Source organism: Crocuta crocuta, unplaced genomic scaffold (genome assembly GCF_008692635.1).
Source record: "Crocuta crocuta isolate KB4526 unplaced genomic scaffold, BGI_CrCroc_1.0 scaffold167, whole genome shotgun sequence".
NCBI lineage: Eukaryota > Metazoa > Chordata > Mammalia > Carnivora > Hyaenidae > Crocuta > Crocuta crocuta.
Genome location: NW_027532406.1, coordinates 12,181,907 through 12,202,049, shown reverse-complemented (window position 1 = coordinate 12,202,049; position 20,143 = coordinate 12,181,907). Strand labels below are relative to the sequence as shown.

Here is a 20,143-nt window from a genome sequence, read left to right as displayed (position 1 = left end):
TCAATTTAATTAGTATTAAATAAAATTGAAAACTTAGCCCTTAAGGCACACTAACACATTTCACATATTCAACAGGTGCATATTAGACAGTGCAAATATAGAACAATTTCATTACTGCAGAAAGTTCTGTTGGAAGGTTCTGTTCTAGAATCCAAGGCTCATTGTTGGACACATTGAAAATGATGTCTGTAAGCATTACTTAGGTATTTTTTATTAAGCATTTTATTTTAATGCCAGTGTCATATTAGTTTCAGGTGTGATTCAACAATTCCATGAGTATCACCTGGTGCTCATCACAGTAAGTATACTCCTTAATCCCCATCAGCTATTTCACCCATCCCCCCACCCATCTCTCCTCTGGTAACTATCAGTTTGCTCTCTATAATTAAGAGTCTGATTCTTGGTTTGTCTCTCTCTCCCTGTCTTTTTTACCCTTCCCCAATTGTTTCTAAAACTCCATAAATGAGTGAAATCATATGGTATTTTGTCTTTCTCTGATTTAGTTCATTTAGCATTATAGTCTCGAGCTCTGTCCATCCTGTTCCAAATGGCAAGAATTCATTCTTTTTTTGTGGTTTAATAATATTCCACTTTGTATATATACCACATCTTCTTTATCTCCTCCTCTATCAGTAGACACTTGGACTGCTTCCCTAATTTGGATATTGTAAATAATGCTGTAATAAGCACAGAGATGCATAATCCCTTTAGTGTTTTTGCATTTTTGGTGGAAATACCCACTTAGCAATGTTAATATTCCTGTTATGTACCAGGCAACAAACTGTTTTATAAATATTATCTCATTTAGTGTGTGTGTATGTGTGTGTGTGCACGCACGCACATGTGTGTGCATGCGTGTGTGTGCGCGCGTGTGTGTATAGTGAGATCTGTCAGGAGCACTGTGTGTTATTTGGAAACCAACTTGACAATAAACTATCAAAGAAAAAATTAAAAAATAAAAAATAAAAATAAATAAAAGATCTACTGTCAGGATATTTCAAGTGTTAAATATGGTATTATTTACTTATAGTCAACATTACGTACATTAGATCCTCAGAACTTACTCATCTTATAACTGAAAGTTTGCACCCTTTGATTTACACTTCCTATTTGTCCCTTCCCCAGACACCAGTAACCACCATTTTATTCTCTGTTTATATGAGATTGGCTTTCTTTTTTTAAAGATTCCACATATAAGTGATACCATACAATATATATCTTGCTCTGTTTTGTTTCACTTAACATAATGCCCTCCAAATTCATCTACACTGTTGTAAATGGCAGGATTTCTTTCTTTTTCATGGCTGTATAATATTCCATTGCATAACCACCACATTCATCCGTTGCCAGACATGCAGGTTATTTCCATATTCTGGCTATTGTGAATAATGTTGCAATGAACGTGGGAGTACAGATATTTCTCTTTCAGATCCTGCTTTCATATCCTTCAGATAGATATCCAGGAGTGGGATTGCTGGATTATAGTGGTAGTTGTATTTTTTTTAATTTTTGGGGGAACCTCCATACTGTTTTCTAGAGGGGCTACACTGATTTACATTCCTACCAATACTACACAAGGGTTTCCTTTTCTCCACATCCTTGGCAAAATTTGTTAGCTCTTGTCTTTTTAATGATAATCATCTTAACAAGTATGAGGTGATATCTCTTCATGGTTTTGATTTGCATTTCCCTGATGACTAGGGATTTACCTATTGGCCATTTGTACATCTTCTTTGGAAAAATGTCTAGTCAGGTCCTCTATCCAATATCTCACCTACTTTTCACAACCACTATGTGAGGGAGGAATTATCATTCCCATATGATAGATAAGGCCATGAGAAGCAACTCATCCCTTAACCACACAGTAGTAACTAAAAGAGCTCAGATTCAAAACTAAATCTTTCTGACATAAAAAATCATGTTCTTTACCATTATATCTACACCTGCAGAAAAAAACAAAACAGCAACTCTCTTAAACAATTCACTTATTTTGTGTTTAACACCTGAGACTCCCTAGAGATATTAACTAAGTTGAAATTCAATTTATTTTCCAAACCAACATATTTTCCTACATAATAGATTGTCACCTGTTGTTCAAAATGTACAACAGAGTGAAGTATGATCTTGAATTAGCCTTTCCCCATCTTTAGTATTGTAAATATGAATTAATAAGCAAATAAATTATTGTTGTGATACTTGTTTTGTCTGCATCAGTCAGGGTCCCATCAAGAAACAAATGGCACACTTGAGGAGAGTTTAATAAAGTGATGACTATTTTTCAAGAGGTGGGCAGTATATAGGAAAACAACCAGGAAACATGCATACTGTATAGCAAGCAAGAGTGGGGAGCCATTACTACCCAAAGCCTGTGGCAGGGGAAGACAAAGGGAGGGAAACACTTAATAGAGCCTCACGGAGAAGGTGCTTGATGAAGCTGTGTGGCCTTTTGTAGAGGGACACAGTGAACTTAGAGTAACTCAGCAGGGAGAGAGCCACCTCACTGACCAACTGCCCTCCAAAGTGAGGGCAAGGTTATCTATTGAGGCTGTCCGTATAGTATAGGCTCTTAGGTACCTAGTAAGCTGGAAAAAGTAGAGAAGAGGGACACATACAAGATACCATGCACATTATATTATCTATTAGTGTTGTCTGGAAAAAGACTAAGGACAGCAAAGTATGAGGTAATCTTAACAAGAATAAGGCTGACTAATGACAGACTCCTTTTTTCCATCACAGAGAGTCACTTATGGCCAGATCCTCAAGGTAGATGAAATGTTCAGCCTGAGGCCCAAGTAGGCCATAGGTCTCTTCCCATCACTAATTCAAGAACAGTAAGTGAATATTAGACTTCACTATGGGATTTCTTTTGTGCCATGGTATAGGACAGGCCAACTATATCATGAAACTAAGCTGAAGAAAACAGGCAGTTTCCAAGAACATTTGCTTGACTGAAAAGGCTGCGAGGTTAACTGGCAGTTAGAGTCACTGTACTGAGCACAAGGATCTAGTATGGTCTTAATTCTAGGGCCACTTCTATCAAGCTGCCGAATTTAGCCTTTGGGACGAATCTCTGGATCACTGTTTATCAAGTACCTACTGTGTCCCAGATACTGGTGCACTGATCACTCAGTTTATCTCTCTGTTCCTGGGAACACCATTGCCTTTTTATTTTTTTTAAATGGTTATTTATTTTGAGAGAGAGAGAAAGAGAGAGAGCTAGCGCACGCAAGCACATGAGGTAGAGAGGGGCAGAGAGAGAGAGAGAGTGAGAGTGAGAGTGAGAGTGAGAGAGAGAGAGAGAGAGAGAGAGAGAGAATCCCAAGCAGGCTTTGCACTGTCAGCTCAGAGCCCAACTCGGAGTTGATGCCATGAACCATGAGATCATGACCTGAACCAAAATCAAGAGTCCGAGGCCCAAAGAATTGAGTCACCCAGGTGTCCCTCCGTTTTCTTTAGATACAACTGACTTGATACATGCTGCTCCCCTCCCTCTCCTGGTCTGTCAATTCCTACCCTTACTTCAAATCTCACCTGGGGGATCATATCCTCTGGGAAGCCTTTCCAGTTTGTATCCTGAAGGCTGAGGGACTCCCTCCATGAGACCCTCCCAGCTCTGGGATCACCTTGGCACTAGTGGGAATCAGAAAACAGTGAAACGAATCTGTTTACATGTCTGCTTCCTCAGCCTTGATGGGAGCTAGTGCCTAGCATGAAAGAGGGTGATTTTCATTAAATTTAGTACCTAAGTATCTTTGAAAGGCACCATTAGGTTCCGTGGGGCTGTGTGTGGGAGTGATGGTGATGTGGGAGGAAAGAGGTACATAAATAAAGAGTAAAGTACCTGATCTCTGCCCTCAAAAGAGGAGTAATCAGATAAATTACAGGATGTCCAGTTAAATCAGAATTTTAGATAAGAAATAAACAATTCTTCATGTAACTTTTTAAGTATCTCTCATACAAATAGATTCAAATATTGCATGGGACATATATGAACTAAAAAAGCATTTATTTGAAATTCAAATTTAACTGGGCATCTTGTATGTTAACTTGTTAAATCTGGAAATCCTATTCAAAGGACTCATACTCCAGCTGCTGAAATAAGATGTGACCGCACGGGCCCTTCGCACTGCCGGGCTTAGCAGAGAACACAAGAGTGCTGCAGTCTAGGGGCACCTGGGTGGCTCAGTAGGTTAAGTGTCTTGATTTTGGCTCAGGTCATCATCTCATGGTTGGTGAGTTTGAGCCCCAAGGTTGAGCTCTATGCTAATAGTGTGGAGCTGGCCCGGGATTCTCTCTCTCCCCCTTTCTCTACTCCTCTTTCTCTCACAAAATAAATAAACTTAAAAAAAAAAAAAAAAAGGAGGCCATTTTAATAAAAATAAAAAGAGTGGTGCAGACTGGGAGGGCTAGTAGAGGCCCTGGTGGCTGCCTCCCCTGCTTCATTCAGTATGGAGGCTTCCTACCAGTAGCCCTGGCTTCTCCCCAGCTGCCCAGCGTGCAGAAGCACAGTGTGCTTCAAGCACCCTGCACTGAATGAAAAGGTCTGGGCTTAAGTCACACACAGACCACTGACTGGGTGCCTAGCTTTCAGAAAATCACTGAACTTTTCTAAGTGTCCTTTTCCTTTCCCATAACTGAAAACCTCAGAACTGATTTTTAAAGGGGGAGAGGAGTCCTTTGATACACTTAGAGATTCATACAGGCCTTACTCTGAGAAAAATTAGAATGTTCCTGTAGCTTCTCCACTGTCCCACCCGTTTCTGCCTATCGTTGCTGACAGACGTGGGCTCCAGGCATGAGACAAAAAACTAATACTTATTTCATGGCTCATCCCTCAGAATCTTCTATACCAGGGGTCAGCAAGCTTCTTCTACAAAAGGCACCATGGTGAATATTTTAGGCTTTGCAGGCCATCTAATTTACAAATTATAAACTATTTTAGGCTTTTCAAGTTTCTGTTGCAACCCTCAACTCTTCCATTGTAGCATGAAAGCAGCCAAAGACAACATGTAAACAAACAAGTGTGGCTATGTTCCAGTACAATTGTATTTATGGACACAAAACTATGATTTCATGTAATTTTTGTGTGTCGTGAAATATTCTTCTTTTGATTTTTAAAAATCTAATAAAATATAAATAAAATTCTTACCTTGTGGGCCTAAAAAAAATTGGCAGCAGGCCAGATTTGGCCCTTGGCTGTGGTTTGCCCACCCCAGTTCTATAAGACCAAATTGTTAACATCCGATAAAGTCTTCACCCTGGAAGGGTGATCCATCTGCTACTATTTGCGCCCTGAGAGCAAAGCTGGAAAAGGGCTGGTGCTGAGTTCTTACACAGCCCTGGTCTCTGCCATGAACTTGTAGTGTGAATCCAGGGAAATTATATCACTACTTCCTGTCTCATCCTTCACCTGTTTTAAAAAAGGACCCAGGGCGAAGGGGCATTATATTTAGCAAGCTGCTAAACAAAGTGATTGGGAAATACAAATGAGGTCAATAAGGACAGACACTTAGCAAGGACGGTCCAAACAATGAGTAATATTGAAAATTATATGGCAAGAGAAATAGAGAAATTAAATTGTTTTCCTTGTAAATTTTCCACCATGATTTTTTACTTCATGGAAAGTAATGTGTGAGGTCATTTTTCCTTCACACACAATTCACTTTCATGAAGTTTATTTAAGAAAAAAAAAGGGAGGGGGAATTTCTCTGAGAGACAGAGAAGTCCAATGCCTGACTGAGCCCAGAGGGAAGCATTTTCTCAGGAAGGCCATTTCTGTCCCTCCCCTCCCTCTCCCCCTTTCTCCATTTCTTCCCATCCACATCTGGTATATCCTATTTTTCCCAGTTACAGATAATCCCCATCTCTATTCATTTTTCTGGCAGGACTGTAGTGCTAATAAATACCAGGTATACTGCAAAGTCAGGAACCCAACACAAACTACCATGCTTAAAGGCATCAGAAAGGTAGGAAAAAAATGAACAAAAATCCTTAAAACTTCCAAGAGTACAAAGGGTCAGATAAACAGTGATATAAAACCCCAAGGATAGAGAAGATGGTGCTTGTTTCAATAACCTGGGAAATTTTTGCTAGTGAGACATGGCAATCAGCTTTAAATGACAAATCCTACAGAGTTTAGAAAAAGGGCCTTGCAGGTGACATGAGGGAAAAAGATCAGGTTTTGATAAAAGTAGAAAGCATCCACCAGAATGGAATGATAATTAGAGATAATTATAGTCAAGTACGAGGGTGCCAGAATATTGGTGTCTACCCAGCAAGTTACAGTAGAGTCGAACCTCATTTTTAATCACTTTGAACTTGCCATTTTTATTTCTTGGCTGATGAATTGTTCACAGACAATCTTGATGTATTTACAGAGTATTAAGTTCAACCAAGGTCAAAGACAGAGATACATTCTCCTTAGAGCCTCATTCCCTTTCAGATGTTTAAGTAAATGGCTTAAGAAAAGCTACCTGGAGCCTAAAAGGGAACACAAGAATTCAGGGTCTGGTCTTGCCCCTTTTGAGCCAAGTGAGTGAGCACCTAAACTTCTTGAGCCTCTGTTCCTTCACCCATAGAATGGGGCTAATGCTTGTTCTCCTCACCACACAGCTCTGCTATGAAGCTCGGACAACACGAAGCATAGAAAGGGCTTTGCAGATAATAAAAATAGAAGTGCTATTTACGATTATTATTGTGACTGAAGAAGGAGCCCTTGTTGAAATCAACTGCTAAGTTACTGAAGCGCAACATTAGTTAGTTGAACAGATGACTTGTAAGGGTTAATAAGCACATGTCTTGGTCACCACTTAGGCCTGGTGAGTCAGAGCCCTGGAGCACGAGGCCCAGGTCATGGGCTCCATGAGACCTTCTCATCTGATTTGGACAGCAGAAGCTTGTAAGTTAAAGAAATCTGGGATTGAATCCCATCTCTACCCCTTACTCACTAGGCAAGTCCCTTATTCCATCCAAGCCTCAGTTTCCTTATCCCTAAAACTGGGACATTAAAACTGTCTTGCAGGGTTGTTGCAGGTTCACAGAGAACATACATAATCTCTGGTACCTAGTAGGACATAGTCTCTGTTCACCTAGGAGCAAGTACTGGAAAGTGAAGAGCCAATAGCTTTAACCCTTACCATCTATTTTGTAAATGCATGTGGAGATTGCTTACGTAGACAATCTTCTCAGGTCTATCCTTGTTTCTTGAAAAAACATTTCAAAAAATATGGCTCCCTAAAGATGGGATTTGCATCTCAAAATGACAGCACATTATAAACCGACTTCTTTCAGTTACATTTCTTATTATAATATGGTCCCTGAGATATGCCACAAAATTTTTTGGTAATTTGACCTAAATTGGACATAATGCTGCCTTGGGCTCAAAGCTGCAGATCATCACTATCCCTCAGACCTGGCCCTTTGCCTACTATAATGAATCTTCTCCACATGTCTATCTCACTTGCCCCTACATTCAACACAACGCCCCAGTCAACTGGACATCTCAACTGTTTCCCAAAGTCACCTCTGCCTGGAAAGCCCAACACTGTCCTAAGTCAGGCATCCTGGAAACAGACAGTGAGATGCTGAGATTTGCATGCAGTAGGCTTACTGAGGAGCTCTCAGGAAGCTCCTAGAGGGAGTGAGGTGTGCGGGACTGGGCGAAGGGGGAACTTGAACCATGATGCATACACAACTCAGGCCTCAGTGGATCCCACCTGAAGCTCTGGAGCTGGGGTGGTCCTTCAGGATGTCAGAAATTATGTCAAGGTGCTATGCCCTCCACCCCACTTTGACCAGGCACTGGAGGTGGGCTTTCCCCCAGGGAGGAGATATGACCTTTGGCAAAAGGCAGTGCTCAGAGAGTGATTCAGCTGAGATCTATCAGCAGCTAACTCTACTTGCACCTGCACAATATGTGTCTGTCTCCTCCTGAAAGGGCTTCTGGGCAGCACCCCACCACATCCTCTACTGCAATTTCCAAATCACTCTCCAGCCCTCGAGGCCTATATTCACCACTGCCTCACCATGCAGCCCACTCTGACCCTGTACTGTCTCCCTCTTTGAACTTGAGATGTAGCCACCAAACCAGGCGCCTCTTGCATTGCCACCGAATTCAGAGTGGACAAAGCTCACAACATATACTTAGTACTACTTCTCAAAATTCCAGTGAATGTAGAGAATGAGAAAGTTGTACCCCTTAAGCACGGTGCAATGATGCATGTTCTTCTTATAGTTACAATTTCCAAGACCTCAGCATATTTAAGCATACTTAATGCTTCTTAGTCTGGTTCCTCATTTTGTTTATAGGAAATAAAATTTCATTGGTAATGATACAATGCTATTCTTACACAACCACCATTGGGGTTTTCATTTCCTTTATTTGCTGAATAATTTTTCTTTATAAAGTATTCTTTTGAAAATATAACAAGAAGTACTGTACACTGAAAGGAAAAAGACTGGACAAGCAGGGTAAAGTTAAAAGAAATCTTCCAAATTATACAAAATTACACAAAAGTGTCAGCCATAAAGAAAATATGGTTGTAAAGAGAAATGAAGATGCTATAAGTGTACCTATCCAGCTCCCTTAAGAAGTGAAGAAATGGGCTCCTGGCTGGCTCAGCTGGTAGAGCATGAGACTCTTGATCTCAGAGTTGTGAGTCTGAGCCCCATGTTGGGCATAGAGATTATTTTAAAAAGAAATGAAGATTAGTGTCATATTAATGTCATGATTTCACATATCGCAATATTTTATTGGATCAAAAACATGAAAATGGTTGCTTTGCAATAAATGGGTTAATGAATAAAAAAATCAATTAAAATGAATTAATGAAGCCAAATTATTCTATCAAATGAAAGAGATATATGTGTGAAAGATATACACATAATTATGTTTATGCCTGTTTATAAAAAAGTAAAAAATAAGTTATGTGCTTATATATGATTTTACATGAATGAACATATAAATGTATATATATATAAATATATAAATGCACACCACATGTGTGCATTAGGGGAATACACACACATATACAAGCTTCCCTAACAAATTATTATATAGCTGTTGTTTTCTAGAAAACTATACCCCTGCACTCTGACAAATCATTGCAAACTCAAGGGTATGTCAGAGTATCTAGCTCTGAGTCAACAGTATGGCCCTCTACATATGATCCCTGCATGCTTCCAGATCTACAGCACAACATCCTACATGACACCAACCTTAGGTCCAGGCAAGTGGTTCAACCCCATCAGAGCACCTGTACAAATGTTTCTAAGTTGTCCTCAGATGCCTGGGATCTCCCAGGGCTAGCAGTGCCATTCAGGGTTGGCAGCTTCATCCCAGACCAGTGCCTGCAGGGGCCCTAGCCCCACTTCTCCTTCTCAGGGCATTTTCCATCCCTCTGTCCCAGGGTGGCTTCAATCAGATGCTCCAGGGAACCCCTGACCTCACACCTTTTTGTTTTCTGGGGCCTGTGGTCCAGATCTGTTCTAGGAGGTTAGCCTGGGTAACAGGTCCCTACTCCCCAAATAGCCGGCATGCTGTTTCCTCACATACGACTAGGCTACCAGTGTGGGTGCTGGCATACTGACTTTGGGTGACTCACTCACATTGGACATAGGATTGTTCAGGGCAACGAGTTAAGTAACCACGTTTGGACTTGAGCCTGGCATTTGTGGGCTTGTCAGTGTTCCTGCTGCAGTGCTGCCTCCAATCTACAAAAGCCCAGGGTAGTGGGGTAGCAGCGGGGATCCCTCAACATCAGGAGACCCCACCCTTATTGTTGGTCGAAGGGTGGCCACCATCCCCCAACACACTCCTCGCCACATGTCAGTCCACAGGAAACCTCCTCCAAGGTTTTTGGAGACTGTTACTCTAACAAATACCCTTGCAACACATGCTCCCTTGTCTCTGACCAATGTGGTAACACTGCATTTTCTCACAGTGGCTTTTTTATGGGTATGGAACCACTCTTCTGCTGGGCCCGCAGGACCCTCTCCCACCGTCAACACTGAAGGAGATCACTGGTCTACAGTACCTGACAGAAGACATGCTTGAAAATGTGTTATTCTACATTTACGTTATATAATTGCAAACAATTTAACATGGCCAAAAAATAAATGGCCGTTCTCACTTTTCTATATTCTTCGGGTAAAGCTTACACTTGCAATCATTGGCAAAGAAGCACGATAATGATGCTTATGAGTCACTGGAGGCCCATATTCATGGGCAGTGCAAGGAGGATGAGGTGTCATAAGTACCAATCTGACCAGCACTGAACAGAGGACCATGGGAGAGCTGAAAGAGTAAGATCAGTCCACACTGCTTTAATACCAACAGGCTCCAAAAAGCATGGTAATTAATAATGTATTTCTTACTTTTTTCCCACAGTGGGAGATATGAAGTTATCTAGGATTGGGACATCTGACAAAAAGGAGAAGAGAGAGAGAGGGTCCCTGGGCATAAACAGGAAGAGCTAGTGCCCAGACAGCATGAGGACCTTCACAGGTGCTAACTGGATACATAACAAACACATTAGTATCACTTGTTCATCCATTATTCTAAATCTTCATTGATAAATGATTATACCTCACCTGGGTCCATTGACTTTATGTTTTTTAATCAAAGTGTTTCTATAAGCAGGGCCCTGCAAAAAATGTATTTCTAGAGCCCCATACAACATAGAGGTGGCCCTGATCCTACGAGTTTTTTTTAAATCACCCTGAAACCTAGAGATACTGAATTAACAATACCTTTCTCAAGCCTTTCTTTAGTATAGTAAATCCTCTTCAGGCTTTCCAGATTGTGACCAGTATCAGTATGAGAGTCACTTGATGACACTTGATAGCAATCTAATGGAATGCCTTCTAATGGAATTCTGAAAAATATATGGACTCTTAAAATCAAAAGAACTGTTGAGACCAATAAGACCATTTCCCTTGACCTTGTCAATAATATTCCCTCATGTTCTCCATTCTTACCATTCTTATCTATTTTCATTATCCACTATTTTAAGTGAAAATTATGTGATGGTTTTAAATTTCAAATATAGGTAATTCATATTTGAAGACAACCTAGTATTGCACTGGCCCAGGATGCTCACTACATCAGATTCAGCTGCTTCACCTTCATTCCTTCCTCTTTCTTTAAGTCCTTTAAAACCCAAATAGATTAATAAAAACGCTTCCTGATTTTCATAACCTCCTGAGAAAAGACCCCATCATTCTGTCTGGTCACCATTCCAATGCCTAACAGTGTCCACACTGCTCCCATATGAGGAATTCATCCTTGATCTGATGAACATATCTCTCAACTGGGGCCCTAGCCAGAGACATCCAAAGACCCCATCCTAGTCTATCCAGGCAAATAAATATTATTTAAAATATTTATTTATTTATTTAAAAAATTTATTTATAAAATATTTATTTAAAAAAATAAAATATTTTTAAGGGGCAAGTTACTTTTCTACAAATACCATGCCTTAAATCCCTTTGAATTTACCTGCTACTTTTCAAACTCAAAACATTTCTTTCTTTTAAAATTTCATTCTTAGACATGCTGATAAATCCCTTTCCTCCCAGAATATTTAAGCCCCTTTGATTAACTCTGTGGTAAGTGATGAACATCAGCCCGTTTCCTTTCTAGTGTTTTTGTTTTGGTTTGATTTTTTTACTCTTATTCCAGTTGCTTTTTTCCTATTTGATATTGAGCTCTCCTGGTTTTAACCCATGTGAAAGAAACATATTCTTTAGCCTCATATCTATCATGGGGTTTGCTTCACAAATTCTTCTCAATGCCTACAAGGTAGAAAAATAGAGTTCCACTATGCCAGCTTGGAAGTCGACCTCCACTGTGGTAACACACCACCACTGAGCCCTCTTTCCTACTCCCTAAAATTGCAGAAGAGCATGTTTCCCCTTCGACCTCTCCAACCCAATGCCCAATGGCTTTAGAGGGTTTGACATCTAGAGATAAGAAGCAAAAGCTAGAATACAGTGATTCACATTTGTAGCAGTATTAAAAATTACATGTTAAAAAATGGAGCTCTTTTTTATTCACTGTAAATGAACTTAAATTTGTTCACAAACTGATAGTGAAAAACTTAGGTTTGACAATCATGGTGAACTTAGTCATGGGTTTATTCTGGTCTCCTTGGGACAGGATAGTCTCCATTTTAGGATGTTCCCATCCCTTTCTTTTATTCTATCCCTATGGGGTGATCCACATCAGAAGGGGCTTTTGAAACTTCCTCATATTAGGCCAAGGTCATCATTTGGTGTGATGTACTCAAAATATTTCACAAGCAATAAGGTACAGGCACTAACCAATCACCAGAACAGGCACTAAGTGACACAACTGATAGGGTCTTGCTGGTGAGTACTGGATGATGTCAGCCTTGTCCATCAACATCCATCCAACACTGATTTCTAGTGGAACTTGTTCTGTGGCCTTTGTGAACTACCACTACGGCATCCATGGTTGAAAAACCTGCATCCCACTGCTCTGTTCTCAGGTTGATGGGTCCTTGAAGGCCACACAGATAACTCCAAAGACTGAGTTATTTGACAGCTAGACACGATAAAGGAAAATCAGACTGCAATGACTCACACTTGTAGCCATTACGAATTTTATGTGTTAAAAAATGGTAAATGTAAATGGTCACACTGATCCCAGGGGAATGGGGAATTTTTTAATCTGGCATCTCCAGGGGTTGTAGGCTTTTCGGGTTGCTACTTAAGATTTTCTTTGTCTAGACCTTCCTGTCATCTTTTATGCTTTGCTACTGCAAAACCATGCTGGAATAGGAGACTTACCTACAAGAATTGCTTTTTTTACTCTTAAGCTTCATCAGGAATCAAGGTACAGGACCCCAAATCTCTCCTCTCCTTCCCTTCCCTCCCCTCTCCTCTCCTCAGGTTCCCCAAAGACTCTATAAGAGGGAAGCAGAGCACTAAAAACTTGCTCTACCTCCTCACCAGCCCTAACTTCTGTTTTTCCTCCTGGGTACCTGCTGCTCAAACCTGATCTCTTTTGGGCAGAAAAATACTCATGAACCATTCCTTCCCACTCTGTGGTTTGGTATAGACCCTGGGCATTGAAACTTGCAAAATCTTAAGCTGTTTGAGCTCAGGCTTTTATACTAAAAGTCTCAGCTTTTAAGAGTATTATCTCTCTGAGAACTTTAAAAAATAAGTTCAGAAACTCAACTCACTTCTTGGGATCAGGAAGATTTATTCTTTCCTAAAGAAATAAATTCCACTGAAACAATGGGTGGAAGGCTGCAAAGAAGTAAGGAAATTGTGAAAAAAAGAACACACACACACACACACACACACACACACACACGCGCCTGTCATTATCCCCAAACTGTATGCTCTGCATACGTTTTGGGAGAGGTTCTTTCAATATCCAAGACAGAAACCCAGAAGCCCATAAAATAATTTATGGATAAAAAACCAAGCCTTTATGGTTTGTTGTAATTAAGATGTGCATATCAATAGCTATTCAGTAAGACGTGATGAAGATATTTAATGTAAAATATAGGCGCACCTGGGTAGCTTAGTTGGCTAAGAGTCCGACTTTTTGGCTCAGGTTATGATCTTGCAGTCCGTGGGTTCGAGCCCCACACCAGATTCTGTGTCTCCCTGTCTCTCTCTGCCCCTCCCCCACTCAGGCTCTGTCTCTGTCTCAAAAATAAATAAACCAAAAAATTGTTTAAAAAATTAAAAAGAAAAAGAAAATAAATGTAAAGTATCTTCATTATGGAAATTCTACTCCACTTAATACATTATGTGTTCAATAACCTCAACTCAAGAAAAATTCAAGATGGTACTTTTTTTTCCTCTGCCTTTTTTCCCCAAATATTTCAAGAGACCCACTCTTCACATACATGTCATCATATTTGAAAAGCTTTCCTTCTGCAGAAGGAATGAGGTGACTTTAAGGACAGTTAAGATTTTTCACACTGAATTTTATGGGCTGATGGCATAAGTCAACACTTAGGGGTGCTGACAATTCACTTCCTTGTTTTTTAATACTGGCTTAAAATTAGGAATACCTTCCATCTTGGGTTTTTTTTTCTTCCCCCAAATCCAGGAACTAAAAATATATATATAGACATATATATAAAATAAATATTCTGTACCGGAGGGAAAATTGAAAACAATGCTCAGTTTTCTAGTTAACACAGACATTAGCATCTGTCTTCCTTATAGTCAGGGAGATACAACATATCATCCTGGTAATAAAAGTAGAAACTCCAAAGAGGAGAAGAAGGAAAGCAGAGGGTACTTACTTATGTAAAGCAGCTCACAGGGTACAATAAACTCTTCCTTTGATCTTGTTTGTCCCTGAAAACAACCTATGCAGTAAGTGAGGCCAATATTACTATCATTCCTATTTTACAGTTAATGAAACTGATGCTCTGGATGATTATGTCTTGGCAAGGTCAAATAGCTAACAAGTGATGAGCTAGGACAAATACAAATCCAGGTATTCTGATTTCAAATCAATACACTTTTCACCAAAGCACAATGGCATCCCCAATTAAATGTACACAGATTTGGGAGGTGTGAAAATTCCCCTGTAAGACCTTTCCCATTTATTGAAGCCTGTGACTGAGAATGCTACTACTCACTGAGAATGCATGCATATTAGAAATTCTCAGGCTCTTTAGGTGATGCAATATGACTGAGTTATGGCAAATGGATTGCGGGCAAAAAATAAAAACTGTGTGGGCCACTGTCAGGCCTGGTCTTCATGACTGCTCTCACAAGCTGCCATGCTCTTTTTCTTATCCCACTGGCAACCCAGATGCAAAAGAGCCAATGGAGAGAACTAGATGGCAAGAATGAGGGTCCCTGAATGACTGCAGCAAGCAGCAATGGCCAGCGAAATTAATGAGCAATAAATCTTTCATATGAAATCCACTGACATGTTAGAGCTCTTTGTTATAGCATTTAGTGATTTATTCTAATACAAAGAGAAATGAAAATACCATATTTTAATGCCTAGGATACAGTGACACCAAATATTTGAAATAATAAAGAGTGGATGGGGATAATTATCTTTAATTTTTAGTGTTCCCTTATATTTGACAAAGCTTAATGACTAACTGGTTCAGGAAAGGTCAAAGACATGTGAGTTTTACATGCGCATGCAAACACACACATTTTTCTTTGTACTACATCAAGTCATTCTTAAATAGGGTGGATTCACACTGTGAAAAAACAAAATTTATATAATGGGAAGGGCAGTCTTTTTGAAGAACACAAATTACAAATAAAATTAGGTAAAAAGTAAGTATATATTGAGAATTAAGTTACAACAAATTAAAAACATTAAAAGCTGAGAAATACCATAGTGTCACAAAATCCAAAAAAGATAACACAATATTTTTCATTAATTAACTGCCTGACACACCTATATAATATTTATTCTTACATTTTTTTGGCTGCATATTCTTTCACTACCCCTACCTAGGACAAGACTTTGTATTTTTTTAATAGAACAGAAAGATAAATAACTTTCTGCTAATAGAGCTGGTAAAATTTTGTTTCATTATTGATGGCAATAGCATATTACATTTAGGATTATCACCAACTTTGGGAAAATATCTATCAAGTCTCTGTCATACATGAGCTGTAAGGCTTACAAGAATTATCCACAGAGAGGCTTTCAATTCTGTATATTTCAAACCTCATTTGTCCTCTACTATCCACATGCTACCAGTGCTGGGGACCATCAGCCATATTATTATTAAGACAAAACCTTTGCCTGAATCTGTGTCATGATGTGAGGTAGGCTGGTACATCGGACAATAGAAATTTTCCTAGAAGACATGTGTATGTGGGTAGATAACTAGCCAGGACACGGAATGGACTGGAAACCATACAAATATATCCCACTAAACTCATAATAGGTGGATCCCCAGCTGTACTTTCTCTAAGTCAGATTTTGAAAATATATAAAAGGTACAGCTTCCCTTATACAAGCTGACATGAGAAGAAATGTCACATGAGAAATGAGAAAATTGGAGAGGAAAGAGGGAGCTTAACTGACTATAATTAAAATACCCAGAAATTCTCCCTAGGGGCAAATGTTTTAACTCAGGCTGATGCCCAAAGTTAGCATAATCCATGGCTTTTGGGATTATATGCCCCAGTCCCAAATTGCAAATGTCATTCAGGAAATCCTAAATCAGTTTCTTTTATTGAAGTGGGTCCAGTCATGTCCCAGATAGCTCTCTCACATTGCAACACAGTCTCACAGTTACACTGAATTTTGTCACCACTCACAGGAGACAAGACCATGTAACAAGGTGCTTCAGATATAGACAGTGTCTATTGGCACATAAAGGTTTTGAAGTGGTCACATTACCTAGAATATGACCCTTCGAATTGTGTAATTACTCAAGTGGATTGAAATGGGAAATGGGTTAGAAGTTGGATGGAATTAATCTGGAAATCCTGGAGGAGATGTATCATTTGGGATATGATAGGATAGTGGTGAAGATCCATGAGTGCATGGACTTTGCTGTGTTCACTGTCATCCCAAGTGCCTATAATACTGCTCAGCACACTTTAAGTGCTCAACCAGACTTGGATGGATGGATGGAAGAAAGGGGATGGAGAAGGGAGGAAAAAGGGGCTCTGGAGAGGGGAAATGGGATGGGAAGAATGAAAGAAGAGAAAGGAAGTGGTGGGAAGAGGAAGGAAAAAATAGAGGAGATGAAAAAGAAGGAAGGGAGGGTGCTGTGCCTCAGGTTAATCACAAATCAATATGTGTCTGTTTCCTCACCTATAAAATGAGGGGGAAAAAATAGCCCCTCCCTCCAAAAGTTGTTGTGAGGATTAAAAGAGCTAATACCCTTGGGGGGGCTCCTGGGTGGCTCAGTTGGTTAAACAGCCGACTTTGGCTCAGGTCATGATCTCACAGTTCATGGGTTCGAGACCCACGTCGGGCTCTGGACTGCAGCTAACTCAGAGCCTGGAGCCTGTTTTAGATTCTGTATCTCCCTCTCTGACCCTCCCCTGCTCATGCTGTCTCTCTCTCTCAAAAACATTAAAAAATTTAAAAAAAAAAAAAAAGAGCTAATACCCATAAATCACTTATAAGAAGGCCTGGGAGGTGCCTGAGTGGCTCAGCTCAGGTCATGATCTCATGGTCTGTGAGTTCAAGCCCCGCATTGGGCTCTGTGTCTTCTTTTCTCTCTGCCTCTCCCAGTTTGTGCATGCGCTCTCTCACTCTCTCTCGCTCTCTCTCTCTCTCTCTCTCAATAATAAATAAACTTAAAAATTTAAAAAAAAAAAAGAGGGCCTGGTACTCGGCTACTGGTACTTAGTTACTACAATGAGTATTCGATCTTCACTTAGTTCCTTCAAGCAATTAGCCAACAGAAGGGGATATTGTTACTGACTGCCATAGAGAGAAGGGAGCTAAATTAGAATAATTAATGGGAAATTGGTCAGGGGTCCTGAAATCTCTATTATAAAAACTTGATTTCATGGGAGACTCCAGAAGATCTGGGATCAGGCTCGCAGGCAGGAATGAGGAGAAGAGTGTGTGGTATGATACGGTAGGGCCCCATCTCAAGCCTCAGTTGGGTAAATGCAATCAATAACATCCTGTCAGCAACTTCTGTGGTCTCCTATAAATACAGGGTACCTGAATAAAAGATAAAAACTGTCATTTCCTCTCACAAGTTGTAGCTTGATGATTTATCTATTCCTTTGAAAGAAACAAACCAAACCAAGCAATTGCTTAAACTTTCCTGGTTATATATGTCCATTGTGAAATACAAGGGAAAAAGTGGTGCAAGATGGTATGATATTCTTAGGACATTTGCCAGGAGGAACGCTAGAAAGAATGAGGAGTAATTAACTCTATCCAATGGGCAAGACATTATAATTGCTCCTAAGACAGCCTATGAGGGAAAAAGTGTCGTGGGTTGTTTAATCAACCCTGAACTGTGGGGGTGACTAGTTATAATTTAGGTGTTTTCCAATTAGCTAATACAAAACAGTAATAAATGGCCAGCTGCATTCTCAACAGATGCTTCCACATACTTAAAGACAGTTACTGTAGAGTTCTTTTCAAACTTCAAATTTGGCTTTGGATGCTTAAGAAGAATTTTATTTTTCAAAACTATTATTTATTTATCAAACCCATGATCTTCAAAGAAACTTAGGCTGACAAAAGCAATATGAAAAATCGTTAAGATGGAAAGTGAGTATTGCTTTAGTATACAGACAAGCCTTTGTGAATAATCAATCTTTTAAATGGGGACAAGGTTCAGGTTCAGGCATAAAAGACCAATTCACAACTGGTCAACCACCATTTGCAATCTGCTCTCACTCTGATGGGTGGGGAGTGTCAAATTAAACACTGTTTACATTGAAATCTACATGAGACATGTGACAGAGAACTTGGGTGTTTCAGATGACCCCACGTAGAAACATGAAAACATTCTGGGCAGGCAACATATAAGCAGCAAGGGCTCCCCAACTCAAGCTCAGCCCAAAGGTTCCTCTTAGCTCGCTTAGCAAGGCAAAAACAAAGGTTGATGCTGTCTAGCCTAGACATTCAGAACGAAGTCCTTCAGACACATACATAATTTTACTGTGATCAAATATAAGGGTGGGATAAATACTGTTTTTCCTATGCCTCAGCCTAATATTTGAAAAATCTATACTCCAGCTCATTTGTATAAATAACACTAAGGATTATTTTCATAGGCATCTTTCTAAGGTCACTGGCTCATTATTTGAGATTATCTTTACTTGTTTATCATTTGGGTCAATATTCACTAAAAATTAAAGTAAAATTATATCCCCTCAAACCCCAATAAATAATGAGGAAGAAGCATGCAGAAAAGAACTTAACCCTTAAAGTCAGACAAAGCTAGAGTAAGATCTCAACTTATTAGACAGAAATAGAACTTGGAATAAGTTACTTGACCTGGAGGAGACTGGGTTTCCTCAACTATAAATAGAATTAAGAAACCTTGCCTTTTAAGAGAAACAGTACATGTGCCAAAGAAATAGTAGGGAATCAGTAAATACTCCATTATTGTTGTGATCAACATGAAGATTTTGAAGTAATTCAACAAAGACAGGACATTAGTAGACCTAAGTAAAAAGGCCTAAGACATAGCAGTATGATACTAGATAAATCAGTCAAGTTCAATTTCCTTATCCTTAAATGAAAATTATAGTTCCAATTTTTGTAGAGTATATCATTTTAATAGTGAAAAATAAAAATGTAACAATTTTTTAAAAATTAAAAGCACTATATAAAGTATTATTTATATAACTCATGTAATTCAAATACTGTGTGTGTGCGTGCATGCGTGTGTGTGTGTGTGTGTGTGTGTGTGTGTGTGTGTGTCTTTGCTGCTTTCTCTGTCCTGTTACCCATTAGGCACCTAAGAGTTCTGTTCTCACCTGGTTGGATTCTGCCAGTGTGGTGGAGGCAGCACCACACCACCTTTGCTTTGCACCCAGTTGAAATAGGACATTTTTCCAAACTGAGATTTGACGATTCTAGATAAGATGTGATAGGTGCTTTTGAGTAAAAAGTCTCCTCCTAGAAATCTCAACCTGCTGAGCAGGGTTTCAAACTTGCCCACCACTTTTGTGACTGTCTGATCCTTCCCAGATGTATCCTGTCTCCCTAACTATGAAGTACTCTTCTTAAGGCCAGGATCTGTATTTTAATTATCTTTGAACCTTCCCATCACTTCCTATATTCTCTTTACATCCTGTTGATTAATTCTAATCTCAAATAAATACTTCTTTTTAACTACTTATTATCTGAGTTTAGCAAAATGACTGTCCAGCAAAATAATAGAGGACCTTGAGTTTCTTCATCTTATTAATGGGATAACCATCCTTCATGATGATTGTAATAACAGTAATTATAACAACTAACATGTATTGGATGTGTTACAGTATTCTACCAAGTGCTTTACAAATAGGACTTCATTTCATTCCCCCAGTAACCTGGTGAGGTAGCTTTCATCATCTCTCATTTATAAAGATGGAAGCCAAGGCATGAGGAATAAAGTAACTTGCTCAAGGAGTAAATTAGCTTGCCTGAGTTTGTGGGTAGTGGAACCAGGATTCTTTTTTTTTTTTTTTTTTTTTT

At 39.5% G+C, this 20,143-nt stretch overlaps 1 protein-coding gene and 1 long non-coding RNA gene across 2 annotated transcripts in view; one reads left to right on the top strand and one right to left on the bottom strand.

Moving 5' to 3' along the window:
* LOC144243445 (uncharacterized) overlaps positions 1-20,143 on the bottom strand; it is a 104,624-nt gene that overhangs the window by 41,702 nt on the left and 42,779 nt on the right. The gene's annotated exons all lie outside the window — the stretch shown is intronic.
* LOC144243586 (uncharacterized) lies at positions 170-10,589 on the top strand. Its single transcript, XR_013338687.1, has 4 exons — positions 170-298; positions 2,737-2,831; positions 6,814-6,898; positions 10,388-10,589. It is a non-coding gene; the product is annotated as an uncharacterized LOC144243586 (long non-coding RNA).